The 14,424-nt window shown below is 46.2% G+C and overlaps 1 protein-coding gene across 1 annotated transcript in view; it reads right to left on the minus strand.

The window, feature by feature from the left end:
- Ldlrad3 (low density lipoprotein receptor class A domain containing 3) overlaps positions 1-14,424 on the minus strand; it is a 235,478-nt gene that overhangs the window by 46,704 nt on the left and 174,350 nt on the right. The gene's annotated exons all lie outside the window — the stretch shown is intronic.

Raw genomic sequence — 14,424 nt, forward strand, 5'->3', positions numbered from 1 at the left:
TTGGTTTTTCCGAGACAGGGTTTCTCTGTGTAGCCCTGGCTGTTCTGGAACTTACTTTGTAGACCAGGCTGGCCTCGAACTCAGAAATCCGCCTGCCTCCGCCTCCCGAGTGCTGGGATCAAAGGCGTGCGCCACCACGCCCGGCTCTTCTGCAAGGTTCTTTTGTCTCCTCAGCAGCCATTTGGGTTGGTGTTTGTAACTAAAGCTGATGGGTTTCAGGTGCATGTATACGTGTGCACCCCACTTCCCCAAACTTATAACTGTTACTGAAAAGCAAAATGAATGACATTTTCAGCTTTACTTTCCTGGTGGAGACTCCATTGATCACAACTGACATTTACTTAAACATTCCCTAGCAGAAACACACCTCCCGATTCTACCTCCTGAAAATGCCAACAAATATGCCTGAGGCAGCAGGAGGTGGGGAGGAACAGAATAAAATCATCTATTCACTCCCCCTACAATCATGTTGCTTTGCTAATATCATAACTTTAATTATTTCTCCTGTTCTTGACAGCCCACGTTGTTAGTCTAACCCTCACCCGGTATTGATTCGCCCCTGCTAAAAACACGCATCAGCTGGGCACCAAAAATTGCCTGCTCAAGTTCCTCACTAGGCCGGCAGCATATAGCATGCATATTAAATCCGGCCAGCACTTATGCTAGAGCAATCGCAACTTTATGATCGTGTTGGTTTTTAAAGCAAATGTTAATGAAATATGCATTACTTATAGCAAATGACACTCCCAGTGGGGCACATTTTAATTAGTGTAGTTTGTTCAAAGAAAAGCAAATTTAACTCCTCCTCATCTGTCACTAGACTTGCCCTGCAACCTGAAGGCAAAGCAAGAGATGACAGGAAAGGAGACAGATGTACCCTCCCAGGCTAACATGAGAGTGTAGGAAAAAGGAGTAGGGGAGTGACCGATTCGTTTGCAGCCACAGTAGCTCTGAGCTGCTTTTTAACAGTGACGCATTTGGACTAGTGACTTCCCAGACTCTGGGCCCATCTTTCAAGGTAGCAGACCCAAGGAAAGTCAAGTTTGGTGGCTTTAGAGTGATGTCCTTTTGTCTCTTCGGTGCCTACTAACTAGTTAGAGTGCTCCGTTAGTTTCTTTGCTGTGACAAAGCAGCACACGTGGGCTGGGGAGATAGCTTAGGCAGAAAAGTGCTTTCTGTGCAAGCACAGAATCTGGGATTCGAACCCCAGAACCTGTGTAAAATGGCCTGGCATGGTGAGGCACGCTTCCCAGCACCAGAGAGGAAGACCTCCAGTCACGCAGCCAAGCTAAATCAGATCCACAGCCCAATGGGTAACTCCTCATCCCCCAAACTAGTGCCTGCACAATGATACCTGAGATTGTTGTCGAGCACCCATACACATACACATGCATACACATTTATGCCTGTATACACACACACACACACACACACACACACACACACACACACAGTAAGCGTCACAAACAGTAGAGCGTAGCTTAAACCAACAGTAATATATTTGTTCACGGTTCTCAAAGCCGAGAGTCCAAGTTCCAACTTTCTCTGCCTCTACCTACTTCTGGTGGCAGCCAGCAAACCTTGCCTTTTGTGTGCGTCACTGTCCTCATATGTCTTCGGTGTCTTTGTCTTTCCATCCACATTTTTAAAATCTGCTTATTAGTCATGTTGGAGTGAGGGCCCACCTGGACATACCATGACCCCACTGGGGAGGTTAATTTGCTGTCAACTTGGTCAGTCTGTGGTGCTCCTTTTAGTGAAAACCATCAGTCCAATTGGTGCTGTGAAGGGGTTATGTTCAACCTGAGTAATATCTGATCTGGATGAGGCAGATGATGTGGCTGGGCCTCTACTCAGTTACAAGCATGTGAAAAAGTGACTCAGGTCCTTGCATGAAAAAGTAATCCTGCTTTTTGATTCATGACCGACTGCAGCATGAGTCCTTGAGTTTCTGGCCTGTTGGCATGCATTGAAGATTTGGACCTAGTATGAGTCAATTTCATGATGTGAATGAATGAATGAATGAATGAATGAATGAATCTCTTACTGCTGGTTCCTTGGATAACTGATTATATGCTCAACTTCACTATATCTGCAAAGACCTTTATTCACAAACAAGGTCACATGATATTCATAGATCCTAGGTGGACATGGCTTTCAGACCAGCACAGACTTGGTAAATACCAGAGTCTTGATCTTCAAAGCCTGTTGCCTAGATCGTACAGTGGTGTCTCCTGGGAGTCTGGCAGAGATACAGCCTCTCCAAACCCCTCCTGGACTTGCTGAATCAGAACCTTCGTTTGAACAGATCCAGTCAATTTATGTATGCATTACAGTTTGCGAAGCACTGGGCTGGATAATCATGTTTCCAAGAAGTGATGGTGTTTATAATGAAAGGCCTGGAGTCCAGACACTGTGAAAATCGGATGACTTGAAAGGAACAGGTCAAGGAAAAACAAATTAAGAAGACAAGTAGAGAGAGTGGGAGCGTTCAGTGTAAGTCGTAGCTAGTCAATTGACATGCATCGTACCAGTAGTGGAGACCGCATACAGATTTGACAACAGAATGAAGTGGGTTCTAATCAACTTGCTTCTGGGTACAAGGAAAATCCCCAGGGACAGAGAAGAAAAATTTCATTAGCACCGTCTGGAGTCTAGATGGCTTTCCCCAATCTTGTCTCATCAAAGGCACTGCAGTGCTGATGTCACTGCTGGGTGACAGTGTGGCACTTGAATGGCCAGGTCTTGCTCAAGGCTCTCACTGTAACTCATGTTGACACAAAGAAATGTTTCATTTTCAGATCCATACGTATGAATTTTTAATGAACGGTGTCAAAGAAATCAAATATTTCCCCCTCTATTCCACTTGGCAGAATCAGATTTTGACCCTCCGCCAAACAACCATAAATCATGTTCAGCAGAGAAAGGGGCAGGACCCAGGGGCGCCGCATGTGGATTAGCCAGTTAATTTCCTGCTGTCAGACCTTCAACTGAGCTGTTGCAGGGTGCAGAGAGGGATCAGGGGAAGAGGAGATGGGGAGAAAGGAGAGGAGAAGAAAGGGAGGAAGGGGGAGCGAGGAAAACACTCTGAGGACCACAAACAGGAGGTGTCCAATGGCTGCCCACTAAGTCAGAAGTTAGAAAAACAAAAACTAGAGACAATTACTGTTTCTTCCCGGAAGATGGAGAAACCATCTCAATCCCCAGACTTCTAGGACCGTTAGTACGCCCCTTTAGTTGAGGTGATGTTGATCATTATTGTCAACATCTTTATCAATGGGAGTGGGTTAGAATTTAGGTATGTCTCTGAGTGTGCTTCCAGACAGGAAACAGGAGGGAAGACCCACCCCAGGTGTGGGGCACCATGGCTGGTGTCCCAGGCTGAATGAAAAGGAGGAAGTGAACTGATAACCAGCAGCCACCTCTCTTGGCTGCCTGACTTTGGTATAGTGTGGTCACCTCTCTCCTGCCTTCCCCCATTCCTGGTCATGACCGACTATTGCCAAAATCAATTCCCAACTCCCTATGTTGCTTCTGTCAGGTATTGGGTCCAAACAAAAAGAAAAGTAACAATACGTTGCATGTGTGTGTTATAAAGACATAAACCAAGAACTTCCTGCTTCAGGAGCACTTTGCTCCAAGTTCCATGAAAAGCAGCAGTGTCCTAATAAATTAAACTGCAATCAACCTCAGAGGGAAGCATCGAGTGTTACAACAGATACCACGTCTGACCTTGCAATGTGGGAAGGGTATTTTAAGCAGTAACACCTTGTGTTGGCAAAGACACGATATATAAAAGAGGGGAAACGGTCAATTCGATCGCTCGTAGGAGGTGTAAACAGTTCTAGTTCAGTTTAGTAATAAAAATGCAATGAGCCCTTAAGTGTGTTTGGGGCTGATATAAACTCTAGGAACAACTGACCTAAAGATGTAATCCAAATAGGAAATTTTAAAAAGCTTGTTATGGGGGCTTGTAAGGCAGTTCAGTGGGTAAATCACTTGCTGGGGATGTGTGCAGCACCCACACACATGCCAGGTGACTGTGGCAGCCTGCATGCAATCCCAGCACTGGGGAGGCAGAGACAGGGCGTTCCCAGAACAAGCTGGACAGCTAGATTAGCTGAATCAGAGACCTCTAGATTCAAGTCAGAGATCCTGCCTCACCATGGCGGAAAGAAACTGAGGCACCATTGTGAATCACACACACCTGCAACCCCCCCCCCACACACAGGAAAACACACACACACACACACACACACACACACACAGGCACACACACAGAGGTACACTAAATATACATATAAGAACGACTGCTATAGCCCTGTGAATAATAGCTTATTGGCAAAACCCAAGTGCCCACTAGCAGTCATGTGAATAAACAAAAATAAGGTGGGCCCATATGAAAAACCATCACATAGCCATTAAGGACGCCAAGCACGAGTTTTTGGGATGGAGATATTTACTGAAGAGGGAGAAAATAGGATGCAAAGCAATGAATATCCTAATTGGAAGGACCAAGAGACTGAATTACCTTAGCACAGAAAAAAAGGTGGACGGCAGAACGCCAACTGCTGTAGTGCTTATTTCTGGAAGCAGGAAACACGGGTTTATTTCCCCCTTCTATATTCTTGAAACGTCTTGTAATCAGAGTATTTACTTCCATAATGGAAGCAAGACTTTATTGTGTTTCTGAAAAGCAAATCAGTTGCGTAAGATTTAAAAAAGATGTCCTTTTCCACAAACAACAAAAATTGAACCCTGGCTAATTCTAGGTGAAGCACATTTGCAACACTGAATTTTCTAACATCACATCCAGATCTGCCGTCCGGGAGCCTGGCTGCTTCCTTACAAAACACCTAGCTCTGTTCTAAATGCTCTGCTTAAGAAATGAAAGGAGTCAGTCCGTAGCTTTTAACCATTTGATTCTAGGAAGAGTCTCACACAGTCACTTCTCTTGCAGAACTCCATTACTTGGAAGGAATCTGCTGTACGGTGCAGAGAACAGGTGGATGGATAGATTAGTTAGGGACCAGACTGGACACTACTTGCCAGTGGTCAGCCCCAACATCAGCATCTTGTTTCCCTGGCAAGTCAGTGCACTTGAAATCTATCATCTCTAGATTGTTTTTTCCATTCAAGCAAAAATTTTTGAAGCAGGCCATCTGTTTCTGGAAATGAGGAGCAATTTAAGGACAGATGTAAGGTGCAGGGACAGGGGAATAATTTCATCTGAGCAATGAGTTTATTGATGTGCTTGCTCTCCAAGTGGCTGACTCATTCAAGTTTAAATAAAGTGACTCTTGAGTGGGTCTAACCACGGTGCAGCAGCAGGAAGAAGAGGAGGAGGAGGGGGAGGAGGAAAAGAGGAAGAGGAAGAGGAGGAGGTCATTCCTGATGGACAGTTGCCCTAAGGCCTATGTGTCCATGTAAGGCATCTCACAATTTTAATCTTTTTTGAAAGCTGAGCCGAGAAGCTCCAAGATCGATAGTTGCTGATATCCACAGACTCAGTCACAATGTCAACTCTCAAGTAACCCAAAGTCTCACTAGGGGTAGCGGCAGAAGCAATGTCTTCATCCAGTCCTATCACTGGTGTCTCTCTTCTCCCAGAAGCTCTTGCTGTCTATTTCTGTAAGCCAGTGAAGCAAGACCAGGGCAAGGGCACCGAGGCGAGCAGACACTACTGACCCATCAAACAGAAATTGCTGCTGTGTGGAGTCCACATGTCTCGTCCAGTTCTCTAAGCCTTCCCCTCTTAGCCGTCGGTCATCTTAATATATACATACTGATTTATACTGCAAACACCATCCCTTGCCAATCCAACTACCAAATATTAAGCATTTCTGAACAAATGTTGTGGATTCAGTTCTCTCCTTCTCCCTCATGTGGATCCTGGGGATTGAGCTGAAGCGCAGGCTGCAGAGCAATTGCTTTTGCTTGCTGAACTAGCTCCTCTTCTTTATCTTTCTTTCATCTTCTTTTTTAAAGGAAAAAAAAAACCCACTTGAAGCCCAATTGCCATCACCGTATAGACACCACTCTTTAGGAAGCCACCATCAGTACTTGAGGAAGTGGTCAAGTGGGCATATCAGTACATGGATAGGAAAGGAAGAAACTGGACGGAAATGAGACTTAAAAGGTGCCCACCTGCAACTTGGTTTCTTGGATCCGAATCTCCCCCAAACCCACTTATCCACACTGTGTACGTTACTTACCCTGCCACGCATCATAGGTAGGGAAGTCAGGGCAAGCACTTTGATATGGATTCCAGAAACTAATTCCAACCCCACAGGGATATGAGCCTGCTCTTGTGCTGGCGATCAGGAGGCTAGGTCAGCTGAGCAGTCGGAATGACAACGAAGGGATGTTTAATTGAGGGAAGGGAATAGATTCTTTTCATGCTCTATTTCTATCCACGCAATCCATCTACCAATTACAAGCAAGTTCTTATCCAGACATTAAAAGCAGGCAACTGCCCGTGCTGGCATCCAACCAAAACTGCTTATCTTGAGGTTTCCATCATTCTGGACCCCTTTCCTGATCCCAAATCACTGGCTTCTTGCCTAATGCATTTGCACTGCCTTTTCTGCCCCTGGATTTAGCTCCTGGAGTTTTCCCCTGATACCAAACACCCTTGCAGACACACAAAGGCCAGGCAGTGAGCTGGTCTTTGTTTCATCTGTCTGAGGAGGAAGAAACTGTTTGGTCTCTCAAGTCTGTCTCTATCTGTCCTGCTAAATATCACAACCGCTGAGGCTGGTGGATAGGATCCAGTTCTAAGGACAAGGCTGTCTCAGAATTTGAAATATTCCAGAAAGGAAGACTGGTAAGAAAGGGCTGGGGAACTGCTGCAAAACTCACCAATGCATTCTTAACACCAAGACTCCATGCCAACCTGAATTTCCATTGCAAATCAAGCATTCACCGGGCCCCACCATTAGTTAAGCTCAGCGCCCTGGCTAATTAAGTCAGTCTCTGGTGGGGAAGGATAGATTTAAGGGCCATCATCAACTCCTGTCTGAGATGCGCACAGCTGAGACTTCATTCTTCATGCAATGTGGAGCAAATCAAAGCTAATGCCGGCGCATGGCCACAGCTGACTGGGCCTCCCTCAGTGATGTGCACCCAAGCCCCAAGATGTCACCAGCTCACATGTCATTTGTCTACATTAACATTCTGTCTGGGTTCTTGCTTCACACTCAACAAGTCTACTGCAAGCTGTAAATAAGAAAGCGAAGGACGGGGACGTATGCCAAGAAAGCTCACACATGGCTCACAGGGCGACAAAACCCATATTAATAATGTGATCTGAAGAGACTCGAGGAATGCTGGAGCTGCTGTCACTTCTCCTTAGATGAAGAATCCCGCCAGTGGGGGTGATTGATATTCTAATTCTTCAAACTTCATCTTTCTAAAAATGTAGATTAAACTTACCCAAATAGCTCGGATGCTCTTTCAACTCTCTTCCAGCGCCCTGTCCCTCCCCATGGGGATTAAAAATACCATGCCAGGATTTATATTTGGTTCAAATTTGCTTAGCACACCAAGGCTAAATACAGCTTATGCACCACTCATGCTTCCAAAATCACTTACTTGGAAACGTATGAAACAGTAATGGAATGATTTATAGTTTTCTCTTAGCTCTTTCATTGCTGATTTACGGAGATCTCGCCAGGGGTGATTATTTTTGGATATTTCAAAATCTGTAGACTACCGAACTCTTGATAGATGTTAATGTATTTCCAGAGAGCCTTATGTTAAACTGACACATTTCATTCATTTAAACATTTAATGAGCACCTATGATGCATTACATATAGTGGACTATACAAAGGTGGTTGAAGTATGCGCTTGTGTCTTCAGATAACCTACACTTGCCCCCAGTTACTCTAGTTAGAGGATGCATTGCCACAGTGACTATACTTACTGGCAAAACAAAATTTCCCCGGTGTGAAGCCCAGGATGGATACATCTTCTGTGGTATCCATCTTACCTCTTCAACTAGAGGAGCTGGTTAAGTCCTGGCATGGAAATGGAATTGTTCCTTGGAACTGTTAAACTGCATCTATCCATCCATCCATCCATCCATCCATCCATCCATCCATCCATCCATCCATCCACTAATATATTTATGTATCATCATTTGTCATCCATCTATCATCTGTCATCCATCCATTCCTCCATCCATTATCTTCCATCCATCAATCTGTCCATTCAGCTACCCTTTGCTTCACAGGAATCTTGAGGAGAACATACCCAGTATATCATACTCAAACAGCTCTTGAAAAAAATGCCAAATAGTTTTCTCCTCTCTCCTAGTAGAGGAAGAAATCAGAGATGGGTGGGCATTCTGGAGGTCCAGGATCTGGCTTCCAGCTTAGGTTCCTAGTGAATAATTGCAAGGCATTCAAAGGTCACTAATACACTTTCAACTCTAATCCTCCCAACCAACACAGGAGGTAAGCTATGGCTACAAAGGCAATCACCGTTACTTTATTCAGAGTCCCTGTCCCCACGCTCTGTAGATGTGTTCACCTTTGTGAGGATGCGTCAGGTGTCTTTCTCTATTGCTGCCCACCTCATTGATTTCTGAGGCAGGGTCTCACTGTTTTGGCAAGGCTGGCTAGTGCCAGGGTCAGGGGATGCCCCTATGTCCCCTCCCCCTGTGCTGGAGTGCAGAAGCCATGCCTGGTGTCTTTCTCATGGTTGCTGGGGATCCAAAATCAGGTTCTCATGCTTGCACAACAAGCGCTTTGCCTTCTGAGCTATCTCCCAGGCCCATCAAAGAACCTTTCCTCTGACAGGCAAGTTCCTAGCTCGAACAAGGAGCTAATAAAAACATTTAGAAGGAAAAAAAAATGACCTCTGAGAAAGAATTACTTTTTTTGTTGCTGCTGCAGCATGGACTAAGGGGAGAGAGCAAGCACTGCTGTGTGGAATAATTAAATCTTTCAGGGAGGGCCTGGCTCAACTGCCATGCTAAATGGGAAGCTGGAGTCTCTTGGGCCTTATCTACACTGGCTGGGAGATCACACTGGCTTTCCGGGAGCTTCGATCTTCTGGTTATAGTGGCAAAGGCCCTCAAGACTGGCCTGTGTGGATCACAGAAAAGTCCAAGAGAAAACAGTGGGTGGCTTGCAGTACTGCCCACAAATGGCCTGCTGGAATTCCATCATTTCCATGTTCCTGGAATGCACAGGCTCAGTGCTATTCTGTGTTTCGGGCTCAACACAGGGGCGGGGGGGTGGGAGTGGGGGGAGGGACTGCTTTCATTGCTGTCAGAGCAATGCTTATCTGCCTCACGCACAGCCAGTGGGGATTTAGAAATTTTCTGCTACTGTCTTATCAGCTCTGGGTAGCGAATAGGGTCTGGGATGGAGCCTTTCCGGGGGTAGGGCACTGTTGAGAAGCTGCAGAGGGCCAGCACTGGGCATCTGTGGGCAGACTCAGGCTTGGGACAGAGGGATGAGACAGGGTCATGTCTGGCCTGCTGTCCTGTCTTTTCCTTGGGACTGTCACCACAGTACCCACACCATCTCTAACTCCACGCCTCTTCATCCTCCTCATTTCTAGTCTAAGCGAGGCTTCTACCTTTCCTTTAATTTTTTCAAGAAAACCACAGCAAGAAAGGCTTTCTTCCAGTCACTCATTCCAGAGCACTCCCACGGAGCAGGCATCTGCAGCAGCCTCACTGAATGACAGGGAAAACATCCATGTTCAGAGCAAAAGCTATGCCCTCGTGACCTTACAGGCTGGGGCTTACATCACAGGCTAATAATAGACTACAGTGTTTGTAAGTAGACAGTTAAGTGACAAAACCGAGCAATCTCCTGCATCCATGTTAAAAACCCGAGTGTGATGGCACATGTCACCCAGTGCTAGAGACAGGGGCTTGCTGCCTAGCCAGCCAGCTTAGCCTATGAGAGACCTTGTCTCAAAAACCAAGATAGCTGGCTCCTGAGGTGTACACACACACACACACACACACACACACACACACACACATACACACCATCACTACCAAAATATCCCAGAATTATGACACATGCCTCCAACATTAAGAATGAGTGGGGACAAGGCAAGAAATCGGTTGCACTTTTAACAAAGACAGAAATGAGGGGCAGTTCCATTGAAAAAGCTGTACCAAAAAGAGACCTGAACAGACTCCTAGATATTTGGAACATAGATGTTCTACCTGGAAGGAACAACCCAACCAAACAGAAGAATCACCCTGGAGGAGTGACACTAGTCTTGCTGAGATGTTCCTTGGAGAATACCATAGTGTTTGGAATGACAGGTCTCTGTCAAACGTAAGATGAGAAACCACCATGGTGTCTCAGGGCCAGCTGAAAATGAAGAGATGCGAGTAATCTAAAGACAACAGTACTCTGTGTAGAGCACATTACCCTCTCCACGGTTATCCCTCCTCCTCATCGATTAGATGCAGGACATAGGTTACACCAAGGTCTCAAGGTTATTACACAAAAGATATCTGCACTCCATGGTTGCATATCTTCCTGTACATTCTGTATGCAACATCTCGAGAGTACCTACAATACCTAGTACAGTGCTCTGAAGTTAGACTGTGCTGTTTACAGAATTACAACAAGCAAGAACATAGCCAAGCACTTGTTTGTTTCTTCTTTCTTTCTTTTCTTCCATGCTTTCAATTGGCATAGGTGAAGAAGATGAAGGGTAATTGGCTATGATTTTAAAAAACACTCCTTCTGGGCTGGGGTCCAAATGGCTTGAAAACTTGGGAATCACAGGAGACTTTCTCCTGCCCCCTCTCTCCAGCCTGCCCCTCCCTCCCTCCCTCCCCCTCCTCCCAGCCTGTCCCCCTCCCTTGCTGCACATTGCAGGACCTTCCACTCCAGCACCTGGAGCACACAGCCTAAAGAACCCTCCAGACAGCACCCAGGTCAGAAGTGAGGGCATGAGGACTTTCCCTTCCAAGGGCAGACCTCTGTGTCCTGCCCAGGAGGTATGCAGTGCTTACAATGGTTCTCAGGATGCTGCCTTTAGAACTGGTAGGCTCACAGTGCCGGACATGAAAGGGTCAGGAGACTCCAGTGCATGGCTCTCTTCATAGCCCTGCCTCTCTCTCATCTGCTCCTAGGTAGTGCCCTGAGAAAGAGTTCCCTGGCCTCAACCCCTGTCATCTGCTCTCCTGGCCAAAAGCCCGTGGCTCATCTAAGACTTTAAAACCTAACAACAAAATGAAAAGAAACATTAAAAACATCAGCAGGAGTGAAATGTTCACAGGCGGCATTGTGGGAAACTCCTCTGTTGGTCTCCTCTTATTTCTTCTGACAAGACAGTTTGTCCCACAGCCCATGGGAGTCCGGCTTTATGTGGACAAGTCATTCCTCAATTTGTAATATACAAAGCCCTAAACAGGGAAGTATTATTAATGTTTCCATTTAAAGGCTTCGAGGGTAGCAGAGGGCAGGCAAGGGTCCTATGTGATGACTTTGGGGTGCAGGAAGCCAAGCGTCCAGACCTCCATCAGCCCCTTGCGGGTTACCAGGAAGCTTTTGAAAGGGGTCCTGTCGTTCTGCAGAAGACCAACAGACTGCCCTTAATAGAATTTTTCAAATTGCCTAAAATTGCTGCTTCTATTCTCAGCTCAAAATCACAGGCCTCGCTCTTTCCCACCCTCCCCCCAGAGTGACTCCAAGCCCCTGAGGAGAACTGTGCTAACAACAACATCAACAGATCCCAGTGTTCCTGGGGAAGAAGACATTTGCCACAGTTCAGCTGACTCCAAGGACGCTGTGAGTGACACACATTCTCCCCAGTGGCTTCAGAGGCGACTTGGTTTGGTTTTTTAGAAGAGGGCAGTCAAGAAGAAGAAAAAAATGGAATGATTTATGTAGCATTCTGAAAACGTTACCCATCAAATCCTAGAAATCTCTGAAACTTTCATGGTGCTGAGGATGATGAATGTTGGCCTTCCTCTTCTGTCATCTTTCTCTGGCTGTAATAGGGCATAATCATTTTCAAATAGTGCCACATCAGAGAGTAACACAGGACCAGCTTTCCTAGTCTTATCCATATCCAACCTCAGGAGAGACTATGAGCAAACAAATCTCAGATTATGTACACCGGAACAGATGGCTCTGCCAAAGATGCTGCTGACTTCTGGGACCCAATTTCTTTCAGCCCAGGGCCATCATGACGGGACTCTTGGAGAACATTCTGCCATAACACCTGCCTGGTCCAACCCAGGGTCTTGCTGGGCAGAGCTGGCCATATGAACAAAGGCGGGCTTTCAGAGTGAGGTGGCACTGTCTATAGAAACTGCTTTTAAAGTGGAATGTGGTCCCTCTGTAGGGACGCATTAATTGTTCCCATTCAACCTTGAAGTCTTAACCACTGCAGTACCTTCCCTCTGGCCCTTGGTCCTCCATTGAAGCAAAGCATTTGGGACCCTGGTTGCACTTGAGGCTCACAAAGCTCCACTTTAAACCAGGAAGGGCACGCCCGGGCATGGCTACTGTAACACACAGGCAGGGAATGGCTGAGGGAATGGGGAGGTTGGAAACTTCATCTGGGAACACCCAGCTCAAAGCTGTTTTCCTCCATTGGCCTCTGTAGGCTCTGTCCTGGTAACGAAGGCAGGCCAGCGTTTGAAAGTCAGGGGAAAGAGTCCTGGACTCTTGAGGACCCAGAGTAAACTCACAAGGTCTGTGAGCCAGGCACCCAGTGAACAAGAGTTCTCTGTCATCTCCTGAGGTGACAGGAATCTGTGCTGGGGGCTGTGCTAAGGACTTTTGAGTTTTAATTGTCTTATAATTCTTAGCATCAACCTGCAAGGAAGGTATTAACGGGTGCTTTTGTAGAGGGAGAAACTGAGGCATAGACATATGAAGCAATTCATTCAAGGTCACACAGCTAGGAGGAGATGTAAGTTCGACCTGTTCTGAAGCTGGAGCCAGACGGGAGAGGAACCAGACCGCAATTACGGAAGTACCAAGTACAAGCATGAGTCAAAATAATCACTGCTGAAGCAGACTGTCTCAGAAAAAAATCTTTAGTGACAATTCCTTAAACAGAAGAGGAAGAAAAATAATTTAGAATTCTTGATGACAGTTCGGGGCAGAGCTTCAAAGGCCCCCGAATAAGTAGTGAATGCCATCAAAAGGACACAGTGGAGTGGCTGAATCACAGGCACAGGGTGCCAAGAACGAGCAGAGAGAAGAAGATATTTGACACTCTGCTCTTTGGGTTGTTAACAACATCTGAAAATCTCTCTAAATCAGCACATTTCCTAGACAGCTGCAATCCACTCTGAGAAGCCTGTCAGCAACCGATTAATTCCCGATCAATGAGAAACCACATGACAGCAAATAAACCAGGCCAAGCCTGGGAGGGTTGTGGGTCTGGGGTCAAATCAAAGCCTTACCCTTTCTGAGTAGAGCTCAAAACCAAACTCTGAAATAACGAAACCATTTTCATTATAAAGAACCCAGCCTCAGGTATTTTATTATAGAATCAGAGAATGGACAAATACAAGGACCAAAGAAAAAAAGAGAGAAAGAAGTTGGTAAGATGAGCCTGAAGATAGGAATGTGCCCCTGAAGCAGGACTTGTGGTAAGAAGCCAGCTGGCAGCAGCTTGGGGGTCACCTGGTGATCGATGTTGCTTCGACATAACAGAGAAAATGAACCAAGAGGGACTAAATGGTGACTTGGGGCAGATTCTGTGGCATGGCTTTGCACCGTAGAGCAAAAGCTACATGGAAATGGGGGAGATGTCTCTGGTTCATTTATAGTCACAAAACACAAGTTTGTTTTAGACATGTCTGGATCTCTGTTATGATTTCTAAGAGTGGAACAATGTCTTCTAAATTCATGTGACCATGGGCCAATTAAATATTTACTGATGCAGGGGAGGTGTTCTGGAGAAGTCCGTTGGATAAAAGACAGTAGCAGGACCTAAGAACTCCCAGGCTGTGACCTGTTGGGTCTAGCTGCCTCTTGATCACCAATGGTGGGTCACCAAGTAGTTCCAAGCAGTGCTTAAAGATCCCAGAGGGGCTGGGGAGAAGGCTCAGTTGGGAAAGTGCATGTTGTACAAGCATGAGGACCTGTGTTTGCATCCCCCGCATCTGTGTAAAAAGCAGGTGTGAAAACCCATGTCCCGACTCCTAGCCCTGTGGAGGCAGAGCTAGGAGCTCTTGGGGGCTTACCGGCACTCTGAATCAATGAGCTCCAGGTTCAGTAAAGACCTTGTCTCAAAAAAGAAAGTGGATGGACAGGGGCTGTGCTCGGTGGTTGAGACAATTAGTGCTTTGCTAAGGACCAAAGTTTGGTTTCTAGCAGTCACATGGAGCAGCTCACAACTGCTTCTAACTCTAGCTTAGGGGACTCAACATCCTCTTCCAGCTTCGGTGAATACCTGCCCTTACATGTACCTACCC

This window comes from Mus pahari, chromosome 3 (assembly GCF_900095145.1).
Source record: "Mus pahari chromosome 3, PAHARI_EIJ_v1.1, whole genome shotgun sequence".
NCBI lineage: Eukaryota > Metazoa > Chordata > Mammalia > Rodentia > Muridae > Mus > Mus pahari.